This window comes from Stenella coeruleoalba (genome assembly GCF_951394435.1).
Source record: "Stenella coeruleoalba genome assembly, chromosome: 9".
Taxonomy (NCBI): domain Eukaryota; kingdom Metazoa; phylum Chordata; class Mammalia; order Artiodactyla; family Delphinidae; genus Stenella; species Stenella coeruleoalba.
Genome location: NC_137155.1, coordinates 51,899,297 through 51,922,504, shown reverse-complemented (window position 1 = coordinate 51,922,504; position 23,208 = coordinate 51,899,297). Strand labels below are relative to the sequence as shown.

The following is a 23,208-nucleotide window of genomic DNA, read 5'->3' as shown; positions in this document are numbered from 1 at the left end:
GAAGCAACCTAAGTGTCCCTCGACAGATGAATGGATAAAGAAGATGTGGCACATATATACAATGGAATATTAGTCATAAAAAGAAACGAAATTGAGTTACTTGTAATGAGGTGGATGGACCTAGAGTCTGTCACACAGAGTGAAGTAAGTCAGAAAGACAAAAACAAATACCATATGCTAACACATATATATGGAATCAAAAAAAAATAGTTCTGAAGAACCTAGGGCCATGACAGGAATAAAGATGCAGATGTAGAGAATGGACTTGAGTACATGGGGAGGGGGAAGAGTAAGCTTGGACAAAGTGAGAGAGTGGCATGGACATACACACACTACCAAATGTAAAATAGATAGCTAGTGGGAAGCAGCCACATAGCACAGGGAGATCAGTTCGGTGCTTTGTGACCACCTTAGAGGGGTGGGATAGGGAGGGTGGGAGGGAGAAGCAAGAGGGAGGAGATATGGGGATATATGTATATGTATAGCTGATTCACTTTGTTATACAGCACAAACTAACACACCATTGTAAAGCAATTATACTCTAATAAAGGTGTTAAAAAAAGATACATAGTACGAGAAATTCTAGCCAGTGCAAGTAAGTCAAATATAATAAAAAACATATAGATCAGAAAGAAAAAAATACTGTCCCGATTTGCAAGTGCCATGATTGTCTATGTAGAAAATCCCAAGAGATCAACACACAGCAATCTTCTAGAGCTAATAAGTGAATTCAACATGGTCAAAGGATACAAGATAATCACACAAAAATCAATTGTATTTCTATAAACAGTGAACATGTGAACATGGAAATAAATACTATTTATAATCGCTCCTCCAAAAAATGAAAAAGATTTAAATATAACAAAACATATGTGGGACTTGTATGCTGAAAACTACAACACAGTGATGAAAGAAATCAAAGAGTCAAATAAATGGAGAAGCATGTGTGTTCATGGATTACAAGACTCAAATAGCATAGATGTATATTCTCCTTTAAATTTATATACAGGTTTAATGCAATTTGCATCAAAATCTCTGCAAGATTTTGTAAATATAGACAAGATTAGTTTAAATGTTATGTAGAAAGGTGACAGAACTAGAATGGCTAAAACAGTTTTGAAAAGAAATAAAGTGATAGGAGTCTGTCTACCCGATTTCAAGACTTACTATATAGCCATAGGAACCAAGGTGATGTGGCACTGACCAAAGAATAAACACACAGACCAGTGGGACAGAATAAAGAACCCAGAAATAGATGCATGCAAATATGCACAACTGGTGTTTGACAGAAATGTAAAAGTTATTCAGTAGGGGAAAGATAGCCTTTTCAACAAATGGTTCTGGAGCAACTGGACATCTATAGCAAAAAACAAGCATAAAATGAAAAACAAAAAACTCTTTGCTTATGTCTCACACTTCATACAAAAAAAAATAACCCAAAATGGATCACTTAAATCTAAAATTTAAAGCTATAAAAATATGTAGAAAAATATAGGATAAAATTTAGGTATCTAGAGCTAGACAAGGTGTCCTTAAATGTGATACCAAACGTACAACCCATAAAAGAAAAAACTGATAAATTTGACTTCATCAAAATTAACTTTTACTCAGCAAAATACCCTTAAGAAGATGAAAAGAGAAGCTACAGAGTAGGATAAAATATTTACAAAATACATATCTCATACAGGACTAATATCTATAATATACAGAGAACACTCAAAACTTAACAGTAATAACAAAGAGAGTTGACCCTAGAACAATGTGGGCACTTGCTACGGCAAGTAGAGCTCAATCAATCATTTTAGGTCTGTGGCAAGAAATGAACAAGATGTTATCTTGCTGTACCTGAAAGTAAGGATGCTAGGTAAGACTTCTGAAGACATGTCAAAAGCACTTAGGAATACCTTCAACAGTTCCCATAGACCAAAGCTGGAAAAAATTATTATCATACATAATACTGATTGCTATTGAAAGAACCACATCAAATATAAAAAATTCCTTGAGATCAAAATCATGGTCCAAAACTGTACTGATCACCTTTAGACACTGCGTCATTGGCATCATCAGAGCACCATGCCATCATTATGAAAATTTACAAAAGGAAAGTTGATGCCTTTATTCTTCCTCTCCTTTAAGAACTGTATTTTAAGGTAATGGAAAAATAATAAGGGAAAGATAATCTTTATATAAGAATCACAGCTAATAAGTGCAAAAGACACCTTGGAATTCGACAATCACCATTTTGCAACTCCTAATAAAATAATGGCTCAAGGCAATGGTCATTCATGGACTACTAGAACATTGAGCTAAAGGATGAGGAGGGTCTTTTAAAAGGGATGAATGAGGTTGACACCACTTAAGCTCCACTGATAAATTTTAACATCACTAAAATTGAACAATCAGATATTATGTTACTGCTGATACGATGTGATAGGAAATGCACATTAGAATCTATGAAGTACTCTTCATATTTAAAAACCTGAACATGAATTTAATCAATCCTCTAGATATAACTTTACAAGATATAGAAACAGAGCAACATGTTAAATGACAGCATAAAAATATAATCAGCCAAACCTAAAATGTGAGAAATGCTAAAGAACAAATGATCTAGTTTCTTTCAAAATTTAATGGTAGAAGAGGAGATGCTCTTTAAACTCAAGAGTTTAGAGACACATTAACTAAATGCAGTATATATACTTTGGTGGGCAGAATCTGAATGCAACCCAACAAATACTTCAAAGACATTTTGGAAACAATTGAGGAAATTAAATATGGAATGGGTATTAGATGATATCAAGGAATTAATGTCAATTTGTTCATCATGGTTAAATTTAAACTAATTCCTTATCTATTAATGATACCTACTGATTTATTTATGAATAAAAATATATTTGGAATTTGCTTTAAAATACCCTACCAATAAAGAAGAGAGAATAGACAAAACAAAAATGGCAGTATGTTGATGGCTGAAACTAGGTTTGGGATATACGATGGCTCATTATATGAGCATCTCTACTTTTGAGTGTGTTTGAAATTTTTCATGGTAAAATATTTTTGATCATGTAACTATTCATTTGACAAGTTGGACACGTACCCTTTGCAGAACAAAGTAAGTAAAATACAACCTTTTCTCCCAAGAAGCTCACAATCTAGTAGTGGGAGAAATAGAAAAAAAAAAAATTGCAATGAAGTATGATACTTGCTCAAATAAGCACATTACAGTTACAGTGGGGGCACAGTGTAAGGGAAAAGACATACCCTAGGAGACATGAATCAGGACTTCAGAGAGGAGGTGATACTAGATCTGTCGTTAAGAATTTATAGGAGTTCATTCAGGTGACATGAGGAAAAGGCATTCAGAGTGACAGTAATAAGTCCTATTTATATGTATCACTTCCTGTTTCAAGCACTGTTCTAGGCACTTCAGATTTTTAAATCATTATATCCTCAAAACAAACCTGTGAGATGTGTTATTCTTAGCACATATCCTTATTTTACAGATAAAGCAACTGAGGCCTAGAAAGGTTAAATAATCTGACCAAGATTGCATAATTTTAAATGACAGTGATAGGCAGCAAAACCAAATAGTTTGCTCTCAAACACTACTAGACTTCTTCAGCAGATGGAATAATGTGTAACAGAGGCAAAGAGGCGTAACCCGTAACAGTACACTAGAAAACCATAACTGTTGCTATAATATATGGTGTGAGGTGGAAAATCAGAAGGGTTATGTCAGGAAATGAGAGAAGATGGATGGTTAGTCAAAAGGCAGACCATGAGGGTTCACATATCAAGGAACGGAGTTTATACCATTTTCAAGTAAGACGGTGCAAATCAACAAAGGCTTTTAAACAATGGAGTGACATGTATTGATTTATGCAGTACAAAAATAACTTAGACAGCGGTGAGCACAGTGGACAGGAGGGGAATCAATAAAAGGAGGCAGAGAATTCAGTTAAGAAGTGTTTTGGTCCAAGAGACAGACTATAGGGGCCAGAGCTACGGCACTGCTGATAGACACGGATGAAAGAGAACAGATTCAAAAGAGATTTAAGAGGAAGAAGCCATAGAATTTGGCAAAAAATTCCATATCGGAAGCACAGGGATGGGAAAGGGGGAGTTAAGGAAGTCTCTTAGGTTGCTGACTGGGGGGGTGGGAGGGAGGAGGTATGCCAACAATGAGTGGGAACATCAGAGGAGAAAGTTTTATAATGAAGAAAGTGTGTTCACATTTGACCAGGTGAGCCTGTGGACACTGTCATATAATAATGACCCTGGATCTCAGAAGACAGACGTGTATCTGAGAGACTTCAACATACTGGCAGTATTTAAAGCCATGGAGACTAATGGGATTCACTCAAGAATCCTTCGCAGAGAAACAAAACAAAAAATCAGTGTTTTTCAAACTTCAGTTATTCAAGGACTTCAGGACTTTTGCCATGTTACTGTACCACCTGTCCCATTGTTTATTGAATAGTTTTTGAACTGGCATGTTTTTTACTTTATTTTCAAACAAAACATTTATCACTACTGTAAAAAACAAAACTATATTACTCAGCATAATAAATGGAAAATGACCATAAAGTTAAACTGTAATGCTGTGTCAACATAGGTTCATCATTTATCAACAAATGCACCACTCATGTGGATGGCGGGGGATGTGGATGGCGGGGGAGGCTGTGCCTGCAGTGGAGGGACTGGGGGTGAGGGTAGGAGGTACGTGGAAAGTCTCTGTACATTCCTCTCAATTTTGCTGTGAACCCACAACTACTCTAAAAAATAAAGCCTTTAGGTAAGTAAATTCAATTTTAAACATTTGTATTTAATCCAATTAAATATTTCACTATTATCTGTGAAACTTCAGCACGTGCTTCAGCTCCTGAGAGCTGTTCTTTCTTTGTGAAAATATTTTTTTTCAGCAAGATTGTAATAAAAACTTGCCTCAATCTAGAATAATACAAATTAAAAATGATTTAAAAGGAGATACGGTTGAATTTTCACCATGTGATGGGATATTACTTAATGTTCTGTGAGTCATCTCCTGTTGCTCCCTTTGGAACATGGCCCACAATCAAGAAAAAGTCTACTTTACAGGAAAGACAAAGGAATCGGGTCCAGACCTATGTTTCTAGGTCAGCTGAGTAAAGGAGAACTGAATCAGTGGACACAGAATAGACAGTGTCCAATTATACAGAATATCATCCAATAGCACAGAAAGGTTGGTCTGGGTTTTCTAGAGGCATGTTCAGGATGGGCTAGATGACAACCAAAGGAAGAAGTAGAGTCACTTGTCCCTGAGCTGTGGCTAAAGGAACTGAGGGAAGCTAAAAGATCTTTTAGTTGCTGCTGCCTATCAGGTGACTAATTGGAACCTGGACCTAGCATTCTCTCTCCTCCAACATTTTGCTCTCTCTACCCTGCCCCCGACCCCAAACCCACCATCCTCTTGCTGTGCTCTAGTAAAGGAACGTGAAACGAGTGTGGTGTCAAGACCCCTTACCTGCGGGAATTGTTCGCAACTGACCACACTCTCCCGATCCGCAGGCTAAAGGGCTACGTGCCCTGACCAGCTCCCAGATGTAAAAAGCCAGAAGCAAGGCAGGCAGCGTAAAATGTGACAGCATGATGAAAAATCATGGGGGAGATAATACAAAAAATCCAGAAGCCTAAACTTACTATGAATCCACACCGCTCTATGACTGCACAGTGCTCTGCCTACTTTGAAATAAAAACTGAGTGCCTTGGGCTTCCCTGGTGGCACAGTGGTTGAGAGTCTGCCTGCCAATGCAGGGGACACAGGTTCGTGCCCCAGTCCAGGAAGATCCCACATGCCACGGAGCAGCTGGGCCCGTGAGCCATGGCCGCTGAGCTTGCACATCCGTTGCCTGTGCTCCGCAACGGGAGAGGCCACAACAGTGAGAGGCCCGCGTACCGCAAAAAAAAAAAAAAAAAAAAAAACCGAGTGCCTTAGACCATTATGAAGACTCTGCTATGAGTATGCACTTGCATAAAAAATGTTCTCTTCCTTTACTATTCCAAAAGGTGATTGATCATCTTCTACCCCATCAGTTCTGCCCTTTTAATAGGGAGTCAAAAATGAAATCAAAAATGATTTTTGTAATGTGTGGTCAACAAATTACACTGGCCAAAAAAAAGAAAAAAGTTTAGCAAATCTAAAGGACTTCATTTGCATTTTTCTTTGTTTCTCACTAATCTCTGACAAAATTATATTTTCTGCTTTTCTTTATTGCCAAATTCCTTAGACCCTATGTGTCACCTACATTAAATATCCTAAATATACTCCAATTTGCTTTCAAATGTACTCATGTAACTAGTTTAGGAATAGAACTGCAGTAGAATTTGAGGGAAGTTATAACTTCCTCAATTCAAAAGTTTTCATCCTACATGGGCTTTAGTATTTTTTAAGTCTCACTCCCACTGAAAACATCCTGAAGTTAATGATACAAAATAGATGATAAACAGATGTGAATAGAGCAAGCAGAACTCTGCAGAACATTTCTCCCAAATGTCCAAACTTCAATTTAAAACTTAAACACAAATTTAGACAAGTGTTTTCATAAAGGCTTGAGCATTGTGCATAATCAACAAGGAATAAGAATTTTTGTTCTACCCAACTGTAATAAAGGACCAGAGTAGAGGGAACATTTACATTGAAATGAGATGCTATGCTCATTCCAGTATAGAGCAGAAATTCTAAAAAAAATTATAGAACACATAATGGCATTTTTGTAATCCAGAGTAAGTTAAGACCTGCCAGCACAAAATTAGTTTATTTCCAAGTAATAAAAGCAGAATTATAAGAATGTGGGAAGCACCACTATCCTGAACAGCTCAGAGAGCACACTGGCGATGGTGGCAGGGATGGGGGAGGGCTGGGGGAGGGCTGGGGGAGGGATGGCTACAGGCTATGATTATGTCATTTGGCTCTGTGTATTCCTCCACTGTCTTCCCCTCCCCACCACTGCCTCTTGTCACAGTCCATTACAGGTCTGGCAGGAACAGTTTTTACTGTCTTCTCCCTGGACTGTGAGCTCCTCAGGAGCAGAGACCCTGTCATCTTTATGTCCAGCCCAATACCTAGCATGAATAAGATGCTCAATTAATGTTTGCTTCATGGTTATCATAACCTTTCACTTGGTGGGGAAAAATCATCACCTCCAGAATTAAAAGAAAAATACCATCATGTTGTGATAAATCATTCCTAGGCTGAACGGAGAAATGTCCCTGAAATGAACAGAGGACACAGCATTTACCGCTGTTTTTCTCTAAACGGCTGCCTTAGTTTGGGTTCCAGAAGCGGGTTCTGAGACGGAGATGTCTGCACAGGAAGTCAGTCGGCGAGCGTCCTAAGAGTAAAACTGCTCTGGAGTAAGGCCAGCAGGATCGGACACGGGGAGAAGCCAAACTGCTGGACAGTTGCCACAGAGGCCTCAGCTGGGGGTGAGGCTCTGGAGCAGGGGGGGTCCTTTAGAGCTACCAGGATTAAGGCAAACGACCTACACACTGCCTAGAGATGGGTGCCTCGCAGAGACGAGGCGGGTGAAGCGATCTTGGGGGAGGCAGCCCCCTTCTGCTGAGGGAGCTGAGGGCGACCCCCTTCTGGAGAGGACCAGCTGCAAGCCATGGGCCACCAACAACCCTGCAGATGAGCAGGCTGACTGTGAAGAGGACTCTGGGTGATGTCCCACAGTGCCCACAACCACGCAGCTTACTCCCTCACTCAGAAGCTCAAACCTCAGACAGTATGGGAGTAACATACAGACCTGAGACCCTCGCAGTGATCTTTCTGATACGGGCGAGACGTCTATAAAGGCACCAAGAGTGTCTCGGTGTACGTTATCAGGTCTTCAGACGGCAGCTGTCGATCTGTCACAATCTGTCACTTCGGCCACTTAAAATAAAATTACTGAAGACAGGGAAAACTGCCCTCCCATTGAACTATGGGAAATCACAATTAGTAGCAGTCTTTTCATCCAAATCATGAGGTATCTTGTAATGTGCACCAGCCTAAAGCAGACTGGTCCGCTTAGAATGAGGAAGCCTACCAGGAATGATTAAAAAGCATCCATTCAGAAAGCATTCCCAGACTCATCACCATCTGGTCAGATCTGATTAGTATACAGTCAGGGAAAGTCCTGCTGGAGACACCATGGGGAGAGTTCTCCTGAGGCTGCCATTAAGCATTTGTAACAGTGGTGGGGAATGAGTGTGATGGACGACAGGCACCTTGTACCAGGTACCCTTGCATCTGATCCACTCTAGTGACTCCCCTTCCCATCAAGTCCAGCGAGGCAGGAAGACGCATGATGCTATTTTAAAGCCCCTCAGTGACAGAAGCAGAAGATACATAATTTTTCTTCAAAAGGAAGAGAATGAAAAAAATAATAATAATGCTTGAAGGCAGAGCGGCATGCGCACTTCATCCCACACTGGTCAACAACCTCCTCTCTCCAGCTAGGAACAACCAAAGCCATTTTTCAAACATTCCAGATGCTTCACTGCATGCAAGACTTCTTCACCAATTTTTCAAATTAAGCACAGCCCTGAAATTTGGCTGCTCTCTCAATCTGCTTTGAAAGAGTGTCAGCAGTTTTGATATCTGCCACATTTTATTCGCAGTAGGTTCAGGGTCCCCCACAGAACAAAGCTACAAATAAAAGCTAGAAGAGAATTAGGAAGGAGAAAGCATGCTTTGCTGGGGTGCTAGCTCCACTGAACTCACAATGTGGGGAGAGAAAACCTGCTGTGATGAGACTCTTAAGTGAGAGGAAAAGAAATATCAACAAATCTCACCAAGAAATCCCAACTGCAACTCAGAAAAGCTTTCAAAAGCCCGGCATTCAATACTGGTAACAAGTAGAAGATGTCAATTACAGAATTTATGTTAATGAGACTGAGCATTAGGAGAGCTGGGTAAATCAAAAAGCCTTCCTGAGCTCTTCCAACCTTCAAAGATTTTTATCTAAGACATTTAGTAAACTACAAACAAGATGACACATGAAATAGGCTAATTTGACATCTCTTAGGCATTCGTTTAGCTAAAGGCCAGGAGATGAGAAAGGATTGGCCATTTGTTGTTGTGCTCTTCTAGCAAAACTTGCTGGTGATCAAAAGACTTCTCAAATAGAACTACTGCACCCTGGCTGCCATACAGCTGTCCTCAGCAAAGCTGGCAGTATTCAGAGCTTTTAAATCAAAGGCTCTTTACCTGCTTTGTCATTTGTTTAGCCCATTTCCTTCATTATATGAACATGTTAAGAGCTTACACTGCAGACCAAGGATCTCTTGAGTGTGACAGCCACGATTTAAACCCGAGGTTCTCAACCAGGCATGATTTTGTCCCCATGGGACATGTGACCATGTCTAGAGATGATACTGGCTGTCACAACTTGGGGGAGGGGGTGTGCTAATGGCATCTACTGGGTAGGGGCACGGATACTGCTAAGTATCCTACAGCGCATAGGACAGTCACCACACACAGCAAAATATCAATAGTGCCAAGGTGGAGAAACCGATTTAGACCTTGCTCCGGTTGAGAATATAGGAGTACTGTGGAAGAAAATGCTGCAGAACAGCTCAGCTTTCTGCAAAATACACATATGAAGGCCAACAGAGCTTTGCTTCACTTGAAATCTACTGAACAGACCTATGTTAGGATTTCACTCTGTACATCAGAGTTTGCATTATTCTGTAGTGCAGAAACATAAGGAATTGAAGTGCCTCTGATCCCTGCCCAGGATCCTTTGCTCTTCAAGAACAGGAATACCATTTCACTGTTTTATAAGAACCCTGAACTTTTATCCCCCGGTTTAGTGACTGGTTCACGTTTGCTGCTTTGCCTTGTTTCATAGATATGCTATAAACAGAAGGGCAAAGATGACTTTTCGCCATTCAAAAGCGTGCCTATTTGTCTAGGGAATACGGATATTAACTATTCTCTAATCCAAGACCGGTAAGATTAATAATGCATGGTAGCCCCCAACCCTTCCTTTCTTGGGGAGCTCCTTCCTTATGATTTCAGCATCTTTAATCTTAACCCATGTTACTCATCTGTTCTTAGTTATTTCCCCCTAGGTATCTTTCTACCTCCACAAATTCAAAATGCCCCAAATTTAACTTATCTGTTTGCTGAGAACTCATCTGTTTGCTGTCTTACTCCACATCCTTTCCTCTACCACTACTGGGTGTCAATCAGATCAAGCATTTACACCTTTCCCTCACTTCCTCTATTTAGTCAGCTATCAGGTTCTATATACTTTCACTTTAAACCATCTCTTCCATGCCATTTAGAACTTCATACTCTATCTCGAGGACTCCCAGAGCCCCTTTACTGGTGCTGCCGCTGACGTGAGGCATTCCCTTTCCTTCCTACCTCACCCCAACTGCATCTTTATATAATACTCATCTTCATTAAAACTCACTCATTTTCATCTCTTTGTGCTCTATTTACTTAAGACTTAAAGAGGTGGGTCAATATAATAAATTAAATTTCCCCATAAATTCATGTCCATCCCAAATCTCAGAACGTGACCTATTTGGAAATAGGGTTTTTGTAGATTCCTTAGTTAAGATGAGGTCATACTGGACCAGGGTGGGCCCTAAATCCAATAACTTCTGTCCTTATAAGAAGATGAGGACACACAGAGACACGAAAACAGGGAGAGAAACAGTATGAAGATGGGGCCAAACATTACAATCATACACCTACAAGGCAAGGAATGCAAAGGCTTGCCAGCAACAGCCAGAAGCTGGGAGAGAGGCATGGAAGGGTTTCCCCCTCAGAGCCTCAAGAGGGAACCAACCTTTACCAACACTTTTTTTTTTTTTTTTTTTAATTTTTTTGCGGTACACGGGCCTCTCACTGTTGTGGCCTCTCCCGTTGCGGACCACAGGCTCCAGACGCGCAGGCTCAGCGGCCATGGCTCACGGGCGCAGCCGCTCCGCGGCATGTGGGATCTTCCCGGACCGGGGCACAAACCCGTGTCCTCTGCATCGGCAGGCGGACTCTCAACCACTGTGCCACCAGGGAAGCCCCTCTCCCAACATCTTGATCTTGGATTTCTAACCTCCAGAACGGTGAGAGAATAAATTCCTGTTGTTTTAAGCCTGTTTGTGGTCATTTGTTACAGCAGCCCTAGGAAACTAATACAGGTGCCCGTGAGAATGTGCCTCACAGTTCTCCAACTATAGGTGACATCACTGTCCAAAGACCCCAGCTATGATGTTCTGATGTCCACAGCAGCATATACCCCAAAGCCACACTTCCCACAGGCTACTTCAAGCCAGTGACTGAGTGCAACAGACATACAAAGCAGATCAATTCTTGAGAGACACAGACTCTTGACATGCAAGTTTTTTTTTTTTTCCTGCGGTACGCAGGCCTCTCACTGTTGTGGCCTCTCCCGTTGCGGAGCACAGGCTCCGGACATGCAGGCTCAGCAGCCATGGCTCACGGGCCCAGCCGCTCTGTGGCATGTGGGATCCTCCTGGACCAGGGCACGAACCCGTGTCCCCTGCATCGGCAGGCGGACTCCCAACCACTGCGCCACCAGGGAAGCCCTTGACAGGCAATTTTGACTCAAAGACACTTCCACAGCCTTGACACATTAGACTGACTACAGTCTTTAGATGCTAACACCCAACCTTCTTTCCTTCTCTCCTTCTCTTGAAATCAGACTGTATCATAGTCTGATGACTCTTTAAGCATCCCCAACTCCATTCCCATTTATTCTCTTACAAGTTTCCCTAATAAAATCCACACACATTTAGTTTTACCTTGGTGCCTACCCTTTGGAGAACCGAGAGTAACCCAGCAAGGGATTACAAAATTTGATTTTTATTTTAAATAGATTTCTTTACCTAGGTTTGTGGAGAATGGATTCCAATTTGGCAAGATTAGAGGTGGAAAGACCAAATAAGAAGCTAATGTAGTGGCTAAAAGGGACTTGCTTCTAGCTTTCAGTACCCTAGTGGTGGCAGTAGTCAGTCAGGTTCCAGATATACTTTGGCAGAAAACCTATGGAATTTGGTCATGGATCTATATGAGAGTGTGGGGGAAACGGGCAGTGAGGTTGATTTCTTCATTTCTAACAAGAGAAAATGAAAAGATATTAGTGGAATTTGCCGAGATACAGAAAACTGAAATAAGTAAATCCAAAACTAAAAAATTAACAGTTCAGTTTCAGTTATATTAAGATCAAAGTTATTTGGAGTCACCTAAACAGAGAGGGAGTCACACAGGGAGTTAGGTAAAAAATGTGAAGCTCAGAAGACTTCTATATGAATTTGGGAGGTATGAGAATATAGAGTTGAAAGCTGAGGAAGTAATTAGAATCACCTAGGGAAAAAATGTAGAGTGAGCAACAAAAGGGTAGTCATGAAACCTTCCAAAACGTAAAGGTCGAGAACAGAAGGAGCAAGTGACGACGAATACTAAGGAAGAAAAGTGTGATTATGGTGTTTAACGCTAAGAGAAGAGAGCATATTGAGGATGAGTGGAAGGTCAACTGGTCAGATGCTGCCGGGAGTACAAGGAAGATGACTTAAAATTGTCTGTTGGCTTTAGAGACAGGAGACTTTGGTCATCTGCCATTTTGGTGGAGTAGTGAGAAGGGAAGCAAAACAGGGGTGGTCTGAGGAGAGAATGAGACTTCAGGTTAAGTTGACTCTGAGTTGGGAAATGATTTTTTCCCCAAACACATAGCACCAACAGCAAAGACAGTATTTTATTTAAAAAAAAAAAAAAAAGATATAGTCAAGAGATTTCCATTGAGCTTGGCATTTTTGAATTTATACTTTAAGCACTTACCCAGCCCTGCCTTAATAGTTTTAAATAATTATAACCATGGCCAAAAAAAGAGATAAACTTTTGTGTAGACCAGGGGCCAACAGAAATAATAATGGAGGCTAAAGCAATGCATTTATTGGCTCAGGAACCAAAAGAGACAAAAGTAGAGCAGAGGCCCAGCATCCCGTATTCTGTTGTACCCCAAGTTCTGAGCTCTCAGCGTTGAGAGATACTTACAACAAGAAGGCAGTGCAACTATTTAGCTGGTATTCATTGGAATGATCTTATCTACTTTTGAAATACTGATACTTCCATACTACTTAGTATATAGCCTCTATCTCAAGCCCCCCACAAGGGATTGTGTTAAGCATCGAATTATATATTAAAATAACGTTAAAAGTAAAAACTCTTAAATCATCATATCCTCTGTTTGAACTTTTCTCATTTTACTACATTCTTTAGTTGTTACTGGTAAAATCCAGCTCTCCATTTTCCTTCCAAAACCACTGGCACAGCCTCTACAACTTCATTAGAAACAACATTATTCATCATGTTTAGGTTACTGGGAATCCTTGCCCATGATCTCAACCTTGACCACCACTTTATTTGGAAACTCATGGCCCCTTTTTAAGAGAAAAGATATCATTAGAGATGCTTAGACATCAGAAATAGACTACCCTTTTATTTTAGCCTAAAGCAGTAATAGGTATAATGTCAATGAAAGCTTTAAAAACTGAATATGATACTCAAATTGCAAACACTCAATATAATAGTTACTTACTCTTTAGAGATAAGGTACTAAAATAAAAATCTCAAGTTTATCTGGGGATATTACTTTGCATTTTTTTACTGAGTAATAAAAAATTCTCTCTTAAAAATATTGTGTTAAGTTTAAACTGTCTGTGATCTATAACCACATGCCTCCAAGTCATAATTAATATGGAAGTCCATGGGGTCAGAGACTAAGACTAAAGTATATGTTAAATAATTCTGAGGGTTTTCCCCAAATGAAACCTGAGCTAAGAAGCAAACCAACATCACTGTGAACTCTACTTCAACTCCCTAATTAACCAACTATCCTTAGGCGATTTGGGGAACCAAACAAAGTCACTGGTTACCCTGACCCACAGAAAGGACACTGGATATTTTTGTTTGCAGTAATGAAGTATTTGTAGACACACAGCACATTGCAGAAATACTACAGCTACCGAAGAAAGGGCATGCATACCAAAAAGGGGAAAAATAAAACAGAATGCATTTCAACGTAAATAATTCTGCCTTAATAGCAATACCAAGAGCCATGCAGCTTTCTGGCCAGGGTTTAAGATATCAATGGCGGGGGGCCGGTGGGGGGGATTCCCTGGTGGCGCAGTGGTTGAGAGTCCGCCTGCCAATGCAGGCGACACGGGTTCGTGCCCCGGTCCGCGAAGATCCCACATGCCGCGGAGCGGCTGGGCCCGTGAGCCATGGCCGCTGAGCCTGCGCGTCCGGAGCCTGTGCTCCGCAGCGGGAGAGGCCACAACAGTGAAAGGCCCGCGTACCACAAAAAAATAAATAAATTAATTAAAATTTAAAAAGATATCAATGGAGGCCATTTATACCTGGCAGAAAAATAAATCTTCCAAAATACTCAAAAGGTACTTGTCCTGTTTTAAGCATATGTAATGGGGGAGAAGGATTTTTCCCCTCTACCTCCAGGTGCAGTTGAGCTGCCAGCAAGTGAGAGTAATGAGTGGCCCAACCTCACACATGCTCTGATCTCTGCACACCAGGCAGGCATATGTCAAGGTGTAAATTATTTACAGTTGTCTCCAAAGGCTCTGGAAAGTTAATGCGTTTCCTTAAAATTAAACGAAAATGAAATCCTGGAACAAGTATTACATGAAATAGGGGCAAAGTAAAGGTATATTCTGCGTATTAAAGGTTGTTTTGATTGGAAAAACACACATGCAAACATTCTTGCTAACACCAGGTGAAACACCAGGTTCTCATTATTCAGCTCTCTATTTCTTCCTTGTCACTTTAGACTCTAAGAATATGAATAGCAATGCTTAAATGTAAGCATGGAAACTAAACAATGGTTTAGGGGCTCATCGTTTGAGCAAATCTTCACTGAGTGATAACAGACACCCAAGAAACGCATAATTAGATAATTACTTTGTACTGACTCCATCTTCTAAAGGCTCAAGAATATTCGAAACTTCAAAGGAGCAAAGATGCAGCAACTCTAACTTTTCACTTAAACTCAATTGTAAGCAGAACAGTGAGGCTGACATTCTGTTTAGGAGAAGGAGGGAAGGAGAGAAGGAAACCAATCATCTGTATTAAACAATGAATCAGCGGTCAGAATGCTTTCCACCGCAAGTAACCAAATACTTGATCATATGAAGCTTAAGTGATAAAGTTATCCCACTTCCTCATGTAACAAGAAGCTTGCAGTAGCAAGCCTAGGATTGGTTCATTAACGCAAAGACGCCAAACCACTGGGTCCAAGAGACTGATTTGCTTACCCTTCTCCTTACAGCTTCAAGGTGCTGGCTCACTCCTCCAAGCAGCATATCCCACTGAGAGATGAGGTGTGAGTACATGGTCTCCCTAACGGAGCACAGGAGCAGGAAACGCATCTCAGGCACTGGCACCCAAAGCAAGAAGAAAGAGGGGAAGAAAAACATCACCCCCTCACGCTGCGCTCTCTCTTATCAAGGAGAAAACACGCATTTTCCCTAAGCACCGCCCCCCCCAGCAGATTCCCTGCTATCTCTCATTGGTTAGAAGTAAGTCACATGCTCACACTTCAACCAATCAGTGGTGAAGCCCGTGGGATTGCCACGTTGGGTCGCACAAACCAGCTTCACCTGGGGCTGGTTAATTAAGGCCTGAATAGAATCAAGGGATTGTTAATAAAGAAGAAGAGAGAATGTTGTTAGACGACAAAAAGTGCCACAACTAATGCTTTTTATACCGGAGGTCAAAACATTTGGCTCAAATGGACGTTTCAAGGAAAGTAATTTCTCTTTTTTCCCAGAGTAATGCATAGTTTCAACTTTACAATTAAAAGCAGCAGCTCCCTGGATGACCTCCCTGCACTAGGAAATAGGTGCTCCCGTGCTTTCCAAGGTGGTTAGAACACCCAAACTCCACAGATTTAAGTGAGCACTCTGAACTTCCCCAGAAGGGCATAAGCAATCACTGCAGAGTCTAGAACAGAGTTACAGGGGAAAATGCAGCTAAAGAGAAAAAATGCATATTAGTAGCTTCTACTTCTGAGTTTTCCAGCTTAAGTGCAACCATTGCTATAATCTGATCGAGAGGTATCAAAGGTGAGGCTAACTATGGCAAAGAATTTCTGTGCTGGCAAGTTAAACACTGATTGTTCCCCAAAATGGAATGGCCCGCTTAGATTGTATCAAAGGACTAATAAATATCATCCCCTAGAACTTGAAACCGAACCAGAAATAACTCAGCTTGAGATTTAAACAATTTACTCTACCCTTTGTTACTGTGATTCTTTCTTATTTCAAATTGATCTTAATGTTCTGCTAGAGACCCCATTATGAGAACACAGTGGGGTGACAACCAGTAGTTCCTGCAGTTGTTAACCTAAAATTCTAAGTGCAGCTCTGATCTTTCTGGACTGTGAGCTAATTCATTCACAGACGTTGAACTAGCGCCAACCACTTCAGGTGCCTACAATAAGAGATAAATGAAAGAGTTCTTCACAGCCTATTAGGGACACAGATGTAAACAATTACAAGGTGGTGTGTGGGAAGAAACAATCTGGAAAAGGGGGAGCATAACATGCAGTGCTGTGTACTCAGGATGGGCTTTGGCGGCAGAAGGGGCTCCGGCATCACCCAAATTGGAGTCCTATGTACCTCCAGCCACACTCCTCTACTAAGGAGTTAAAAGTGCCTCTTTCCCCACTTTCTCAAGTCACACTCTCTTGTGAAGAGCATGCAATCTGGCATTCATTCTCAACACTGGGTTGAAATTATTCTCAGGTTGTTTGGATTGTTTTTAATAAACCACATTTTCCTATAATTTACATAAAATACAATGCACCCATGTGAAGTGCATAGAACAATGAGCTTTTAATACACATATATATTTATTTACTATATCCATCAAACGTGGAACATTTACATCACCCCAAAAAACTCCCTCATGCCACTAGCCAACCATTGATATGATCACCCCAGGCAACCACAGATGTGATTTCTATCCCTATAGATTATTTCTTCTCTTCTAGACTATCATATAAATGAAATCACACGGTAGGCATTGTATGTCTGACTTCTTTAATTTAGCCCAATGTTTCTGTGGATCATTTGTTTTGCTACCTATTCTCAATATTTTATTTCTTTTCATTGCTGAGTAGTTGTTCATTTTACAGTTGTACCACACTTTATCAAAGCACCTGATGAGGGACATTTGGGTTGTTTTCAGTTTTGGAGTTAATGAATAAAACTACTCTGGACATTCTTATACACAAATTATTAGATAGATATACATTTTCATGTCTCTTTCTTGCATACCTAAGAGTGAAATTTCTGGTCATATGATGTGTATGTTACTCGTTAAGAAACTGCTTTAAATGGCTTCCCAAAGTTGTACCATTTACATTCCCACTGACAAAGTATGAGAGTTCCTATTGCTTCACATCATGACCAACACTTGCTATTGTAACCTAGCAGGACCTTTTGGGGCTTTCATGGGACAGACCCTTCTCCCCACATCCTCTGCCTCCCTCATATTTGTAGAAAAGCTACAGTCTCCCAGGATTCCCCTGAGTCACAAAAGCCTAGCTCAAGAATTATTGATTGAAAGGATGTGGACAGGTGGCGACAAAAGTAGCAGTTGGGTCAGGAGAAGTGGTAACAATTTAAACAGTAATCAGCCACGTGTCAGTCACAGAATCTCTAAGTTTCTCCCTGAAGTACCTAGATAACACTACTTGATGCACATTTCCTGGGTTGTTTTATAGATGCTAAAATCCCCACCAAATGGAAGATGTTAACTACTGGATGAACACAAGCACATACAGCCCCCAGACCTACTGGAGCCTAAGGACTGATAATATCAGCCCTGTGACACAGCCCTGTTACCTCACCATCAACCAATCAGAGAATCATACATGAGCTGATCACACCCCTGAGACTCCTCGCCCTCACCTTCCCCTTAAAAACTCTTCCCTGAAACCCATTAGGGAGTTTGGGGCTTTTGAGTGTGAGCTGCCATGTTCTCCTTGCTCTACCCTTGCCATAAACCTGTCTCTGCTCCAAACTCTGACGTTTTGGTTTGTTTGCTTCACTGTGCATTGGGCACACAAACTCGGGTTTGACAACATTATCATATATGTTTATTCATTTATTTACTTGTTTATTTATTTTATCCATTTTACTGGATGTCTGTCAGTATCTCATTATGATGTAATTTGCATTTCCATGACAATTAAAGATGTTGAGCATCCTGTCCTGTACATATGGATTCTTATTTTATTAAGTATCTGTTCCAAGCCTTTGCTCATTTTATATAAGTTGATGAATCAAATTGTCGATTTCTGCCAGAAAGCCTGCCAGAATTTTGACTGAAATTGCAACGAATCTATAGATCCACGTGTGGAGAGTTGATATCTTAACAATACTGAGGTTTTCAATTTAAGAACATGGTGTATTTCTCCATTTATTTAGGTCTTCTTTAACTTCTCCCAACAATGTTTGGTAGATTTTTGCATAAGGGACTTGCACATTCATTATTGAATCTATTCTTGTGATTATAAATGAGTTTCTAGACTGTATTTTCTAATTGTTCATTGTTAGTATGTACAAATGCAGTTGAATTTTGTATAATGATTATGGTGGGTTGAATAGTGGCCCCCCAAAATCTGTGTCCACTCAGAACTTGTGACATTATTTGGAAATTGGATATTTGCGTTAGTTAAGGATCTGAAGATGAAATCATCCTGGATTTACAGTGGGCTTCCTTATAAGGAGATGAGAGGACACAGAAAGACACACAGAGAAGAAAGCCATGTGAAGATGGACACAGAGACTGGAGTTAGACCTGGGGCCACCAGGTATGAGCTGAAAGAGGTGAAGAAAGATTCTTCACTGAAGTCTTCAGGGAAGATTGTTCTATATCCAGTTTTCTAGCTGTTATGTAGATAAGCCTCATGTGATACCTAGTTGTACATTTTGCAACTAGTTTATTTTGGCATGTGTGTTGGTTGTCAGTTTACTGCTTCATAACTCCAAATCCACAATTCTTTGTTCTGCATTTTTAGAGGAAAGCAAAGCCCCTATGAACATCTCTCCTTTGTTAGCTGGCACAATGATAGGCTTGCTCAACAGAGAGGGTTGGAGGGACACTGGAAGAAATAGTACAGAAAAGGGCTTCTTTTCCCAGTTCTAGGGTGATTTTTTCCCCTTCCTCTGGGATGGCAGCTGGCCGCTGGGGTGCTCACTCTCCAGCCAATTTCTCTGACACTCCAGAGGGCAGCTTTCTGCAGTCCAGCTTCATGCCTCGTTGCCAGAGAGAACTTCTCCACCATCTAGCAATCCCCAGCCATACCCTTTCCCATGATGTCTGAATCTCTTGTGGTAGGGAGGGACGGCTTCCAAATTCCTTGTTCCTTTTTTGGCTGTGCTCCCTGAGCCCTATGGTGGTAGCAAGTCCTATATTCCTCAGAGTCCCTTTTCTACTCATTTTAGTTATTAAACACTTCCACAAGTCAATGTTTTTTTAATATATCAAATATAACTGCTAATGGAGTGACATCTTTAAAGTACTGAAGGTGAAAAAAAAACTGTCAGCACAGAATCATGTATGCAATGAATATATCTTACAAAATGAAGGAGAAATAAAGACTTTTCAAATAAACAGAAACAAAGTCTTTCAAACCTACACTAGTCTAGCAAACCTACACTATAGGAAAGATTAAAGTTCTTCAGGTAAAAGTAATAATGCCAGAAAGAAACTTTTAATCACACAGGCAATAAAAAGCACTAAAATTGGCATAAACAAAGTTAATCTAAAACTCAAGTTTAACACCAGCAATAAAAATCGGAGGAGGCTTGGCCCTCAGCCCTTGTATTTCTCTCTTTTCACTCTCTCCTTCCCACCCACAGACTGGGTTCGTGGGGCAGGGTGGAGGGAGCTGGCAAATACTGTGAGCAATCCCCCGACCCCTCACCAGCTTCCTCCCATGACTGGTGACTGTTTAACAAGCTGTGCATCCCCCACAAAAACAGGAGTGCCCCTGTGGCCTCTGTCCTTCTCCACAACCCTTTCCAGTGCCGCTCACCAGATCTCTGAGCTGGGTGGGGGGCTGTCCTGGCAATCACAGCCCATTCCACTCACCCTTCACTGCACCTGCCCCAGAAACTGGGCCCGGGCCAGAGGGGCAGGGGGAAGAGGAGGCATTAGTAGGAAACACAAAAATAGAAAAAAATATGAACAGACTCAGCTTTGGGATTTCCAACCACAAAAGAAATTATATATAAATATATATAAATATATATATATCTACCACATGTGATGGAAAGACTTCGTTTTCTTTTCCCAAAGAAATAAAATGGAGAAAGCCTCTTGAGTGGCCAAAAAAATAAATAAAAATAAAACTCAAGTTTAAAATGTTTCCAAAGTCCAACGATTGTCTAAAGCATAAATGGTAGCCATGCCTTATGGGATCTCAGCACAGGTAAAAGTATAATGTGTGGCAAAACTAGCATGAAAGATGGAAGGGAAGATTGGGGATACACTGTTGGAAGATCTTTACATTACATGTAAAGTGGTATAGTAGTATTTGAAAGTAGAATGTAATTAATTGAAAGATCACAAGAAATACCTATGACAATCTCTACAGCAAGAGAAATGAAAACTTGTATTCACACCAAAGCCTGCACAAATACTTTTTGTGGCTTTATTCATAATCACTAAAATATAGAAGCAACCCAAATATCTCTCACCTGTAGAATGAATAAACAAACTGGCACATCCATACCACAGGACACTATTCAACAATAAAAAAGAACAAATTCCCTACTACTCTGCCATTAAAAAAAAATGAAATAATGCCATTTGCAGCAACATGGATGGACCTGGAGATTATCATACTAAGTGAGGTAAGTCAGACAGAGAAAGGCATATATCATAGGATATGACTTATACGCGGAATATAAAATACGATACAAATGAACTTATTTACAAAACAGAAACAGACTCACAGACACAGAAAACAAACTTCTGGTTACCAAAGGAGAAATGGAGGGAAGGGATAAATTAGGAGTTTGGAATTAGCAGATACAAACTACTATATGTAAAATAGATAAACAACAAGGTCCTAACTATGAAGCGATCCATATCTTAAAGAGGATGCAATAAACACTAGGACTATCTTTCAGCCCATGTATACTTGATCTTATATTCAAGAAGATAGTACACATGAAGATTTCCCCGTGCTTGCTTTTGAGAAAAAAGAAAAGGATGTGTGTGTGTAAAACAGAGAGAATCCAGGTATAACATGGTCGTTATAAAAATAGGTTAACCTGGGCTTCCCTGGTGGCGCAGTGGTTGAGAGTCCGCCTGCCGATAAAGGCGACACGGGTTCGTGCCCCGGTCCGGGAAGATCCCACATACCGCGGAGCGGCTGGGCCCGTGAGCCATGGCCGCTGAGCCTGCGCGTCCGGAGCCTGTGCTCCGCAACGGGAGAGGCTACAACAGTGAGGGGCCCGCGAACCGCAAAAAAATAAGTTGATCTATCATAAAGGAAACTGATTCATATATACTGTTAGTGTTGAAATGGGAAGAAAATGGAACAAGATTTTCATTTTCCTCTCATCATCTTGGAGCTTGAAAAGATGAACAGGAAGCAAGAATCTGTCCAGAAGCACAACCATGTTTTCACAATCTTTGTAAGGCCAGACAGGATAAAGTCCAACATCTGCAATTTGAGATGATTTTTATCATTTTAGTAAAATATATTTTAGCACATGAGCAGATACCCTTTCTTCATGCTTTCTGAAATGCATAGCCTTATCCTCTAAAGACTTCATTTTCCCAGAATGACCTCACAGCCAGCTGAAAGGACAAGATGGGCTGCCTGACTGATTATACCCGGGGAATAATTATGTAACTTCTTGATGGCAGCAAAATACTGAAAAGAGGATACAGGAGATAAAGTAATGGGTGCTGGCCTGACTTAAGCCTCATGTAATCCCTAGCATCTCCTAAATCACAAGGTAAGATTAGTCAGTGATAAAAATTATTTAACAGTTGGCAGCTGTCTGAAAGCCTGCATTTTTCTTTTGAGTGGACTGTCAAATTTAGAGAATTTATGACCTGACCTATCAAAGATATTACTTTCAAGTCCTTGACCAATTTAATAAACATTACAGACAACTATTATTATAGTTTTTTTAAAATTTTATCATTTTTCAGCTGAATTCCATCCAGTCTGGTTCACCTAGTAAATGGTTGAATGCTACATCAAGTGTTAGTTGCATCTAATCAGGCCAAAGCTCAAGAAATGCTTTTCCGCTCTACTTCTGACTTTTGAAGGACTTCCATTCCAAATGTGCAAAGGAGACATTTCTCTTTCCTATATGTATAGCAAAAATAATACATTCCCTGACCTCTTAAAAACAGTCTCGGGCTTCCCTGGTGGCGCCATGTTTGAGAGTCCACCTGCCGATGCAGGGGACACGGGTTCGTGGCCCGGTCCGGGAAGATCCCACATGCTGCGGAGCGGCTGGGCCCGTGAGCCATGGCCGCTGAGCCTGCACGTCCGGAGCCTGTGCTCCGCAACGGGAGAGGCCACAACAGTGAGAGGCCCGCGTACCGCAAAAAAAAAAAAAACAGTCTCAAATTTTACCTTATAGGAAAATAAATCTTTTATCTTTTTTTTTGTAGTCCAAGATATAATGTTACATGAAGCTCCGTGCAATATAATGTAATTTTTAAAAATTTCACATGAACAAGGATGATTCACAATGATATCAAGAGAACATACGAGGTTTTATGCAAATGTATCATTATAATAAGCTTATTTGATATAATTCTGATCACCATTAGGATCCCTGCATTATAACATTTTACAGCTTCCACGTAGCTCAATTCTTCTATTGCAACGTAATGCGGATATACTAGTTTTGAGTCAAAAGCGGGTTCTGCTGTGATGAAACTCCCTGAGATTTTCTCTCCAGGACCCAAATAAGTTTATTTATTAGATTTCTTTATCGATGAAAGATACAGTGAAGGGGAGCATTATACTCTGTTAAATTTTAAAGCATGTAATGTAACATATCAAATCTACAGTGGATAAAAGCATAAAGAAATTCTCTTCATTTCTTTTTCTAATGCGTGGTCCATGGCCCAGCAAAAATACCGTGCTCCAGGCA

General features: G+C 40.5%; 1 long non-coding RNA gene across 5 annotated transcripts in view; it reads right to left on the bottom strand.

Moving 5' to 3' along the window:
* LOC307191396 overlaps window positions 1–23,208 on the bottom strand; it is a 646,337-nt gene that overhangs the window by 307,395 nt on the left and 315,734 nt on the right. For 2 of the 5 annotated variants that reach the window (XR_013829749.1, XR_013829750.1), the window contains exon 1: window positions 15,322–15,480. The exons of the other annotated variants lie outside the window; for them this stretch is intronic. This is a non-coding gene — a long non-coding RNA (uncharacterized lncRNA). Of the gene's footprint in view, window positions 1–15,321; window positions 15,481–23,208 lie in introns of those variants that run through there. 5 annotated transcript variants of the gene reach the window in all.